Source organism: Podarcis gaigeae (assembly GCF_964106915.1).
Source record: "Podarcis gaigeae genome assembly, chromosome: 8".
Taxonomy (NCBI): Eukaryota; Metazoa; Chordata; class Lepidosauria; order Squamata; family Lacertidae; genus Podarcis; species Podarcis gaigeae.
In genome coordinates, this window is record NC_139684.1 from 29,529,034 (window position 1) to 29,541,333 (window position 12,300).

The 12,300-nt window shown below is 43.0% G+C and overlaps 1 protein-coding gene across 12 annotated transcripts in view; it reads right to left on the minus strand.

Annotated features, from left to right (window-relative positions):
- Positions 1-12,300, minus strand: part of ZNF507 (zinc finger protein 507) — a 218,623-nt gene that overhangs the window by 11,803 nt on the left and 194,520 nt on the right. For 4 of the 12 annotated variants that reach the window (XM_083750476.1, XM_083750485.1, XM_083750483.1 and 1 more), the window contains exons 1-2: positions 4,496-4,670; positions 52-220 (exon numbers count right to left, since the gene is read on the minus strand). The gene's annotated coding sequence lies outside the window, so the exon portion shown is untranslated. Of the gene's footprint in view, positions 1-51; positions 997-1,041; positions 1,985-2,275; positions 2,327-4,495; positions 4,673-12,300 lie in introns of those variants that run through there. The other 8 variants (XM_083750477.1, XM_083750480.1, XM_083750481.1 and 5 more) reach the window with 7 other exon arrangements.

The window sequence follows — 12,300 nt, forward strand, 5'->3', positions numbered from 1 at the left end:
TGTTCAGGAGGAAAGGGGACCTGAGCTTATCCTCCCCCTTGCCAACCTCACCATTTGTCTCAGCTGTGCTTGCACTCTATTAGCAGAGGCGATTAGGGATGAAGTCATCCCTGTGCACCAATGCAGAGTTTCCTTGATCTGAACATCTGTCTGTTGATCTCTTGCAAGTGCCCTGGGAGTTCCCGCTCCATAGCTAATTGAAAACGTTCATGGCAGTAAACTGTGAAAAGAGAATGTTAATTTGAGACAGGATGAAGTTATTAAGCACTTGAACGCTAAAGAATGAGCACCCTTGAGCAGAAGATGGTCTAAAGATCAGTACAAATGACTAACATCAATCAAATCTGCAAGAATACCACATATGCCATTCCTCCATTTTAACTATGACATTTTCAAACAGTTTTAAGGTGAGAGTATCACCAAACAACACCATGCAAGCTTGCTATGCAATTTTAGTAAGCAAAACTGATCAGAAACATGACTGCAAGACTGAAAAAGTCTTAATATTCCAGACTGAGCTGGATAAAATTTGGTGAGTACTTAACACTTTGAAAAGTCTGTAAGCAATTCAATTGGCAGGGAATGCTTTTCATTTGCAGAATGATTTACTACATGCACCATTCTATGAAACAAGCTCAAATAATTCCACACCAATGGTGTGAAAACTAAATTTCTTCAGCTACGTATGCCTTGGCTTAGTCAAAATCGCAATGACAACAGAATAGCAACCTGGGAATAAGATGACATTAAACTGTCAGATCTTTCCTTAATATTCTGGCAGATTAAAAATGACAAACATTTGGATCTATAAAGGAAGTGAAAGCAGTAGGATTCTTTTAAAAATAAAACACCTTAGCAGAAGCAACATTTTCATAATGAAATCAACAAATACTTCACTGATCAAATATTCTATCCTGTGTTTGAGGAGTTCAAGCTTCAGTATCTGCACCCTAGTTTTAGGTGTTTTTTGGCACGTGATGAAGCAGAGTTTTGCCAATGACAACTCAAAAGGTAACTAACTAGAATCCTGCACATACTTACCAGACAAGAAATCCATTGAACTCACTGGGACTTACTTCAGAGTAAGTTGCAATCCTTTACCCACTTACCTGGAACCAAGCCATATTGAACTCAAGTGGGATTTAATTCAGAGTAGACCTATACAGGCTGTAGTGCCACACAACACTTTGGTCTTTAAGAATGTTGCATTTTCTTGCAAAGAATAATCAAGACAATCCATTCTTTGGCAACTCTTTGGTGAATGTTTTCACCAAACTAAAAAAGAGTTGATAAGATCAATGCTGATGATCTCATTTGAAGGAAATTCAGAAACCACAGCTGGTGCAGAATTGAGTGGCCAGGTTGCTCACTAGAGCAAGACAGTTTGAGCATATAACAACAATCCTGGCCAAACTGCACTGGCTGCTAATTAGTTTCTGAACCCAATTCAAAGGGCTGTTTTCAACCCACAAATGTGGCTCAGAACCACAATACCTCAAGGATTGCCACTTCCCATATAAACCAACTCAGACTCTGCAATCATCATCTGAGGTCCTTCTACGTGTGCCCCTTTCTTGTGAGGTTTGGAGGGTAGCAACATGAGAACAGGCCCTTTCAGTGGTGGCTCCCCACTTGTGGAATGTTCTCCACAGGGAAGATCACCTGGCACCATTACATAGCTTTAGGGTGTCATGCAAAAATATTTCCTTTTTACCAGGAATTTGGATCTTAAATATCAATGGCCTCTTTGAGTGGGTAGGATGTTTCAATCCTGCCTTATAAGAAGAGGGTTTTCTTTTGGATATTCCTATGTTTTGTTTTATGATGGTTTCAATATATGTGTTTGATTATTTATTGTAAGTCACCTAGAGTTGCTTTGGTAATAAATCAATCAAGTTTTAATCATAATCAGAAATGTAGCTCTTTTGCTATTTTCTATTCTCAATGGCTTTTTAAAAAATCAGGTAAGGCAACCAAGGTGAGTGGCGGATTAAATCCTTCTTCTTGAATCATTCTGAATCACACCTCTCCAGAACTGGTTTTTTGCACAAGAGACAACAAAAGATACTAGGGCCTTATATCCTTTACATCTAGCAGAGGAAAACAGTGAGTGGGAGAGGGGGCAGCAGGAATTTTGGATGAATGGCTGAGAAATAAAGAATTAAAGAGCCCCCCTTCCAATCATCTGATGAACCTGAATCTCCCTGTAGACAACACAAGGCAAGGTGAACCCAAAGTCTGACTTCGCTAAAGCTAAATTCACATTACACTATACCTGCAGCCACCAGACCAGAGTTTCCTCATCCGTCATAACTGCAGGAACATCCTAAAAGGAAAATCCTGCAAGTAAAAGCAGCTATAGCAACAAATTAAAGAGCATTCCTGCCAAACGATTTACCAGACATTACATTTTGAATACTACTTTATCTGGAAGTAATCAGGCACTCTTTTTTAATGCTTAAAACGGAAAATAAAAGAAAGCTGCACTTTTTTTTAACCCTATGCTTGCAGGAGTCTTTCACTTTTAACAAAACAAACAAACTTTTTGTTTAACCTATAAAAGCATGCTATTGACACTGCAGTCAAAAGGGTTGAGACTGATAAGAAAGTGTTAGCTTGTTGCAACCTCCAGCCGATAAAAGTTTTAACCAGGTTCCCTCTGCAGCACTTTTGAAAGCAGAACACCAGATATAGGGTTTCCAGTTATATTAGCATTTTATAGCTTTTTTGAGTTACACAAAACACAATCCTGTGCATGTGACAATTTGCCTGAAATAATTTTTACCATTAAGGAGCGCAAGTGAAATGTAGGGTTCAGCACACTAGTTTCGTGGAGATCGGAAAACTGGTAGGAAAGCAGAATCATACCCTGAGCTTGAGGGCTCATTAGGGCTGAGATTCTAAGTGGTGTGGGTGTGGAAAACAAGTAGACTGAAGTTGGAGAATTACAGGAAAGGAAAACAAATACAATCTTCATGTCAAGACACTTTGAAACAATGGTTTTGAAGAAATGTGTGTGTGCACATTCTTAAGGGCTGGCACTCTTTTTGGACATACAAACCTGGCTTTAGCTTTTTTTTTAGTTATCGTTTAATAGATTAGAAAAGTTTTGTTGATGATCTGTTAATCATGTAATATTGCTTATGCCATAACTATGATGCTCAGATTATTTTTTCAGTTTCTGGTTTGTTAATAGCGTTTTATAGACAACAATTGTTTTACTGATTATTTGCCAATTCTGTAATAGGACTTACGCTATATCTGTGATATTTTATTATGTTATTGTCTTTAAGCTGCTTTGGGATTTATTTGAATGGACAGTGGCATAAAAATCAAATCAAATCAGACCTTTAGCCCAAAAATGCATCTGAGGAGCAACTCCTTGGTTTTTAAAACCATACTTTTGCATATTGGTAGTACTGTGGCTGTGACCTACCTTAGGTCAGCTTCTGAACGAGCAGTGGGCCCCAACCTATAAGCCGAGGACTGATACTCTAAAAGGAGAATGATGGGAATAGATCAATGGTATGACTAGAGGACTGGAATTGGGACTATGGAGTTCCAATATTCCCATTTGGCCACTAGGCAATATTGAGCTGTGTTCCTTCCATTGCAACCTGTTGCAAGAATCTGATTAAGGACTACAAAACACTACAGAAATTATAGTCCATAGCCAGCAATTATAAATAGGAACTGAAGCTTTAAAGATGAAGGAAGAGACTTATTGTCTTTCAACTCATTGGCTGAAAGGAAGTTTGAGGATGATAATTGTGTGTATGGACAACTGCATCAAAAGGGTGGATCAGGGAAAGAGAGAAAGAAACTCCTTTCCTGAGCTTTGGAAGTGGCTAATAGAGGCAATGGAGGGGGGGCCTATAACACTGCTAAGAAAGGATGTGTGTAAAAATGTTAGACTGAAGAATGGGAGCCTGCCTATTTGTTTGTAAAACCATATAAAGCACACAAACATCAATGCACCAGAAAGGAATCACCAAAAGAATGGCACAGGGAACTCTGTGTGTGTGTGAATGACAATATCCCCAGGTGGCGCCAAGAGAAGAGGAAGGCCCATATAAATCAATAAATGCAGTAGGTGCACAGACCGTTATACGTAAGGAAGGAGGGAGCCATACCCCAACTCCGGAAAGTGACGGCGGAAAATCCCCCAGACGTCGTGCTGCTCTTAGCTCCTTTAACGTCTGAACATCCACCCCTCACACCCCTCCTTTGAGTGTGTGAGGTAAGGCAGCTCTACCTCACCGGGGTCGAGGGGAGATGCTCCACGCCTCTAACAGGTGCTGGGCGCTGAGCACCACGCGTCTCCCACCCAACAAACCTGCCACCCTCTCCCCCTCCTTTCGGGTGCCTGCTGAGAGAAAAGGCTGGGGAAGGGAGAACCCCAACCCCTTTCCCGGTCGCTCATAGGGATGCTTTCACCCCCTCCCCATACACGCCCCCTCGAAAAACGCGCTCCCCGCCCCCCCTTCGCACCCACCTTCCCAGGGGAGCCTCAATGAGCTCTGCTTTTCCTTTTTTCCTCCCTCCCGCTGCTGCTGCCTCTGCAGGGAGCACCGCTTTAAAATGGCGACGATGGGAAAGGGATCACGTGGCCCGAGGGGCCCGGTCAGGTGACCAGAGAGGGAAAGTTTCACCTCCTCCGCCTGCGCTAGCCCGCCCACCTGTTGCCATGGTGACCAAGCATAACGGGCTTCTCGCGCTCAGGTGCCTCGCGCTGGGCCCAAAGACTAGCGCGCCTCGGCCGCTTGTAGTTGTTGCGGCTTCCACTAGTAGTAGCTGATGCCTCTCCCGGTCCCACCGCCACTCATAAAGTGCTCTCTCTCGTCTATGCAATCAGAATAAATGTGTGTGCGCGCGCAAAAGGCGTCTGTTCAAACAATAAATATATAATAAAGTACTTATGCACACAGAATATGCAAATGTATACAAAGCATCTATGCAAAAAACGTAGAACGTCTTTATGCAAGCAGAATATTATATTGCCTACCCTCTAACAAGGGACGCGGGTGGCGCTGTGGGTTAAACCACAGAGCCTAGGGCTTGCTGATCAGAAGGTTTGAATCCCCGCGACGGGGTGAGCTCCCGTTGCTCGGTCCCTGCTCCTGCCAACCTAGCAGTTGGAAAGCACGTCAAAGTGCAAGTAGATAAATAGGTACCACTCCAGCGGGAAGGTAAACGGCGTTTCCGTGCGCTGCTCTGGTTCGCCAGAAGCGGCTTAGTCATGCTGGCCACATGACCCGGAAGTTGTACGCCGGCTCCCTCGGCCAATAAAGCGAGATGAGCGTTGCAACCCCAGAGTCGGCCACAACTAACAATGTCCCTCTCTTCTGAGGAGGGTGTCTATGCAAAGAGAATGGAAAGCACTGAATGGTCCTTGGTGATGGTTCCCACAAGGATGCATGCAGATGCTTCTCTGGATTCAAGCTGCTCAGAGGTAAACTTCCTTTGGTGGGATTTGTACCTGGAAAAATGAAGCATTAGAACTGCAGCCGTGTTTGGTGACCCAATAGGCAGATGAAGCAACTGTTCTGCGCACCAGCCAAGGAAATTAGTTTTGATGTTTCCACCCCCCCCCCACAAGTTGTCATAATGGGAAATATGAGAACTTTGTTAGGCTTCCTTATGCTACGCTCTTCCCCCATTGTGCTTCTTTCTGCCAGGCAAAAGATCACACATTTCTGGATCGTCACTGGATCTGCAAGTCCTGCTGGCATGGAAAACAGGTGCCAGACTTGAGATTCGTGTGCCAGGCTCTGTTCAAATTAAAGGCTGGTTGCCATGAATCCTTGCTGACTCCTACAACCAGAGTAGGGACAAAGGAGGCAGGATGGCAGTTTCCTTCTAATGTAATTGTATGGGTGACATCCAAATGTCCGAATCCTCAGAGCTCTCCGTCAAGCACTGATTTTGAAGTGTTTTGAGCACCATGCGCTCAACAGCTGCAGCCACATCATGACGGCATGCCATATAATATCCTGTGCAGCAAATTTATGATTGTTGGGGCCCCAATTAGGTGTTACATTTATAATAAAGTGCCTGTTATAAAGTGTTTGAAGGGATTCCGGTGTGCTCCCCATTCGCAAGTACAGCAAATGCATTGGGCTAGGTAAATTTATGACCCCAAAGCACACATAAAATATAATACATCCTTTAATCTTATGTTTGAGGAACTCACTGCTACTTAACTCATTAATAACATTAAGGCATCCCATTTATCTTAATGACTGGAAAATGCTTTGAACCCGGGACACAAAGAATGAGTAGATGTTATGGAATAAAGGTTGGCTTCCCTGAGGATTCAAATTGACCTAAACAGGGGTCAAGATTTCACTGTTTATCACCAAGGCACACTTCATGGTCTTCTATTATAGAAAGATTTACAGATGTGTTCATATCAGCATATTTTTCTGAATTAAAAAATAATAATCAGGTGAAGCATTTTGTTGTTGTTAAAAAACCCAACTTATTATTACTTTTTAATATGTGCAAAAAACACTTGGCACCCAGTACAGCTGACAGATTTTCATTTAAACTAATTTGCAGCCTGGTGATTCAATAAGTTTGCATGCAATTGTTGCTCAGCGCCTTTACAATGCTGATAAAAGAACAACCCTGATGTTATTGTACTTTCATGATTTGTGCTCCTGATGCTCTTGGGGTGATCGTACGCTATCCTGCTTTCAATACTATTTACGCCTGCAGAAGTTTTGGGGTGCTCACACTGCTTCATTTCCAATCAGCACATAACCTGTAACTTCCTGCTGAAATCTTACAGCATTGGGGTGGGTGTCACACTTTTGTTGTGTTTTGTAGCTTCTCTGGACAGCAGATGAGAACACATCTACACCATACAGGTAAAGCAGCCCTATACCAATTTGACAGTCATCATTCTCTCCCAAAGAATCCTGGGAAGGGTAGTTTCTTATGGGCGTTGAGAGTTGTTAGGAGATACCTATTCTCTGCTACAGTTCCAGAGTTTCCTGGGAAAAGGGATTAATTGTTAAAGTACTCTGATAATTGTAGATCTGGGAGGAGCTACAACTCTCAGCATCCTTAACAAACTACACTTCCCATGATTCTTTGGGGGAAACCATGACGGTTAAGGTGGACTAATACTGTATTATTTTAAATGTACTGTGGGCCAATGTGGTAGCATCATGGAAGCACTGCGGAACAACAAATAAAGCAGAACAAATTCACCACTTTGTGGCACCTTTCTGTCTCGAGAAGCAATGGAGTGCGTCTCTGAGGGTGAAGTGAAACAGCTGTATTAGCAACACCAAAGTTACCACCCTGGGGTGCAAGCCTGGGCAGTGCGTATGGAGCCTCCCACCTCCAGGCCTCGCTGATGTGGTCCAAAGGAAAGCAGAGGGGAACATGTTGTGTTCCTTCTGCGATAGTTTGTCCACCTTTGGCCCCCACCTGCACTCAGCATTCACCTGTGGCTCCTAGAAGCTGCCAGCATGTGACAGGGGCCACACCCTGGGAATGTCTTCGACTTGCCGGCTAAACCAGCTGAGGGTAACCAATAGGTCTCAAGCCATTGATGAGTTAGAGACTTCCCCCCGGTGGATTTAGCGGACAAGACCAAGGACTCAGCTATAAAGCTTCAAATTAAACATTTTAAATGTAACGTGCAATATACAAATGCGACACTAGATGGCGATGGTGAGCTATGGCAAATTCAATATATTATTCAAAACTTTTTTAAAAAAACATTTTCACAGTGGGTTTTTTTAAAAAAATGTGTGTAGATTCCACCCAATAGTGGGTCCAACAGTCAAGAAGTTGGTTTCTGCACATGCTGTAGATGGAAGTGGGGGTAGACGGGGCTTGTCAACCTGGGAAGGTAGGTATCCCATCTAGGAGAAGGAAAACTCTGATCCTAAAGGTATCCCATCTAGGAGAAGGAAAACTCTGATCCTAAACCTTCGTTGCCTTACAGGATATATCCGGGAGAAGAAAAGGCTAAGGAGTAAACCCTGCACAAATCTGGAGTGGAATCCCTAAGACAGCTGGGTGGCACCTTGTATTCCTCCTTCTGGCTCCTGTAACCAAGCAGCTGCCATATGTATTGTTCTGCTTTCCTCTGGACTACATCAGTGAGGCTGAGAGTGGGGTCTTGTCATCTGGGCAGCCTAGAGCCTCCATACACACTGCCCAGGCTTGTGTCCTGGGGAGATCACTTTGGTGCTGCTAACATAGCAGTTTAACTTCACCCCTGGAGGTGCATGCTATTGTCTCCCAAGCAGTAATGCTTCTGAATACCAGTTGCTGGAAACAGCAGGAGTGAAGAGTGCTCATGTGCTTGAATCCTTCTCGTGGGTTTCCCACAGGCATATGGTTGGCCATTGTGAGAATAGGATGTTGAACTAGATGGCCCATCCTTGGCCTGATTCAGCAATTCGAATTGAATTGGATTTGAATTTATTAATTTGTTTATTGCCTAGGATGGCAAAAGCATCAAGAAGTTGGAGAATGAGGGCGAAAAGACCAAGCAGGGACCGGGTACACTTTTCCTTTCCTTTGACGTGGTTCCCACTTCAGACTAGCAATTTAAACAGAACACTTCCTTCCCAAATAGCTTGTGTTTCTCATAAAAAGCCAAAACCCACATTTCAGCTGACTGAAGACCTGATGTTAAAGCTCAATGCCCTTTGCAAGTTGTATGCCATTGGAAAAATCTACCATGCTCACAGGGAGCTGCCCATGGCATTGGGCGTTTTGCTATATTCTTTTGTTCTGTTTTGTTCTGTGTGTATAAATCAGTACAGCTGCCTGTAGTTTTTTACTCCCCTTCTGTGTGGGGCATAACTATGGGGACTCTCCAGCTGAGCCCCCCGGCACTTCAAAATTTACCACTACACCACTGAGCACCATATCAATAAAGCCCCGTCGGATAGAAGCAGACTGAGATAAACTGTCACATTTTTCCTCAGAGACCTTGAGGTGGCAGCAACACTACGTTCAACTTCTGCCTTACCATTGAAATGTGAGGGTTTTTAAAAAAAAACAAAAAAAGCACACGGGGGGGGGGGGAATGCCCTAAATCAAAACGATCCTGTTTGTTATCATTTTATGGCCCAAGCATTAAGTCAATAAAACTTATCTGGGCTGTCATTTGCATTGTATACAATTTTTACTAGTTTATCAACTATGTTTTAAAAGCATGTTTAAAAGAGCTAAATGAAGAAATCAGTGATAAATGGCAGGGAAGCTGGGAACTTGTCTAATGCTATAGTAAAACTGAGAGTCTCCTTTGGAGAGTCGCGCCTCTAAAATATTCTTTCCGGGAGGATTTGATAGCGCAATAACGTCTCGTGTCTCGACTAACTGTAGTTAATGTCCTAATGCCTGATTGAATATTTCCCTGTTTCTTGTCAGACTCTTTTTTATTCATGATTATATGCAGGAAGGTCATCTAATTATATGACTTCCTTTCAGCAAAGGAGAACGTGTTTGTTTCTTTTAATAATGAGGAATAATGAAACTTATTTATGCAGAAGTCAGAGGAATTTATTGAAGAATTACCACATGACTAATGTGAAAATTAATAATAATAATAAAAAAACTTTTAATAGCATATTCATTATAAGAAAGCTTGCCAGTAATGAAACAGCTGTAGAAAATTCCAAGTCCAGCTTGATGCAATAAAGTCTTATGTGGGGTTCAGGTCCTGATTACTGGGCATTTCTTGCTTGTCAATGATTATCGGATTAGCAGATTATAATTAGATAATTATTTAAGATGGAGAGTAGCTATTAAATAGCGTTAAAAAGCAGTTTTTTTAAAACCGTAGGGGTTTTCTTTCTGGGGAGGTGAGGTTGTAATTTCTTGCTGACAAGACATTAACGTGTCAGGAGGACACACAATTAATTGTGCCCATCATCCTGCTTTACAATTCAGCAATTTGGATGAAACGACAAATTGTGAGAGTTTGGCTCAAGTCCTTTCAGGCATACTGAGGAGACTGAACTATTACAAAGCATGGGGGAAATATATATATATTCCTTTTTGTGTACAGTGGTACCTCAGGTTACAGACGCTTCAGGTTACAGACTCCGCTAACCCAGAAATAGTACCTCAGGTTAAGAACTTTGCTTCAAGATGAAAACAGAAATCGTTCTCCGGCGGCGCAGTGGCAGCAGGAGGCCCCATTAGCTAAAGTGGTGCTTCAGGTTAAGAACAGTTTCAGGTTAAGAACAGACCTCCGGAACGAATTAAGTACTTAACCTGAGGTACCACTGTATTCCTGTTAAACTCTTGAGGACAGAAAACAGACCAGGCAGGGGAAATCTGTCATGACTGGATCACCCAATGATTTGATTTTGTGCGATAGAATATTAGAATTATAGAGTTGGAAGAGACTCATAGGATCGTCTGGCCCACCCCTCTGCAATGCAGGAATACATTAAAAGCACATTCAGTACACACTGAAAGCATACGGCTTCCCACCAAAATACTCTGGGCACTGCGGTTTGGGGAATTGTAGTTCTGTGAGGGGCTAACTACAGTTCCCTGCTTTCTTTGGGGGAAGCCATATGTTTTACATCTGCACTGAATTCACTTTAAATGTGTGATGTAGATCTGCCCTTTACAGTGGTACCTCAGGTTAAGTACTTAATTCATTCCAGAGGTCCGTTCTTAACCTGAAACTGTTCTTAACCTGAGGTACCACTTTAGCTAATGGGGCCTCCCGCTGCCACCGCGTGATTTCTGTTCTCATCCTGAAGCAAAGTTCTCAACCTGAGGTACTACATCTGGGTTAGCGGAGTCCGGAACCTGAAGTGTATGTAACCTGAAGCATATGTAACCCGAGGTACCACTGTTTTTTATTTTTAAGCTGCTGTTCGTTGGTATGCTTTGGATTGGGGCTATTGCAACAGGATGTGCGTGGCTGTATCAGTGTATTGCCCGTGGCTTTTTTCAGTTCAGAAATCCCTGCCAAATTGTTATAAACCCCTTACAGGGGGTGGGGGGGTGGGATCTGCTCATGTTGCATACCCACTCTCCATGCAGTTTGTAGTTCCCTCCCACAGTGTTAATATCTGTCTGTCTGTCTTTTGCCTTTATAGCCCACCTTTTTCTCCAAGGAGCTTTCAATGTGACATATATGGTTTTCTCCCTCTGTCCATTTAATCCCCACAAGAACCCTGCAAGGTAGGTCAGGCTGAGAGAAGACAGTGATTGGCCCCCAAAGTCACACAGTGAGCTTCCTCCTGGCCGAGTGGGGGGGGGATTTGAACCTTGGCCTCTCCCAGGCCCTAGTCTGACACACTCTAACCACTGCACCACACTGCCTCCCTTAGTAGCCACGCAGAGAGGCGTTTTGACTGAGACTGCGGCTGGGGAAGAAGGTTTAAACCTTCCCTCAACACGCACTGTGGTGCTGATGACTATCATCCCTCTGTGCCTGGTATTTAATTAAAAAAACAACAACAATGTGATTACTAATCATGTCATTAGCTTCATATGTAATTAGCCCCTAAGTGAAACATCACAGGTCTCTTCCAGCCCTTAAGAATCTGCACGATGTTTTCGTCTTGCAGCAAGATGCAGCCAGCTAGGGTGACTTGGGGACTTGCTTAACAGAGGACAGTACTCTGTTTGAAGGTGCCCCCAGCACCCAGTCCTGTTTAAAGATCAAGAACACTAGATCTGCAGGAGTAGCCATGAGCTTGCCCATCAGCTGTTATTATTTATTATTATTTATTAAATTTATTGGTCACTTTCTCTTGCTGACGGCAGCTCAAAGCAACTTATAGCCAACCCAGATCCTCCAAGTGTCCCTGTTATCTAGGGATAGTCCTGCATTTACAGAACCCATCCTGGTTCCTGATTTGACCCCGGAATGTCCCGCTTTTCCTTAGGATGTTGGAGGGTATGGAGTTACGCAACCCCTGAGCCAAGGTGATAGGTAACTGTACAACCTTTAGAAGACATCTGAAGGCAGCCCTGTATAGGGATTTCCCCCCAATGTTTAGTGTTTTATTATGTTTTTATATATGTTGGAAGCCTCCCAGAGTGGCTGGAGCAACCAAGTCAGATGGACAGGGTATTATTATTATTATTATTATTATTATTATTATTAAATAGGATGTCCCTATTTTAATCCAAAGAAATGTTGGAGGGTATGCCAACCAACAAACCAAAATCTCAGATAGATACATAAAAAGCCATTAAAATAATACATTAAAAATAGATTTAAAACTCCCCATCCACTCTAAGAGGCCACAGATAGTTAGAGGCCAAAGGTCTGCTTAAATAGGAAAGTTTTTGCCT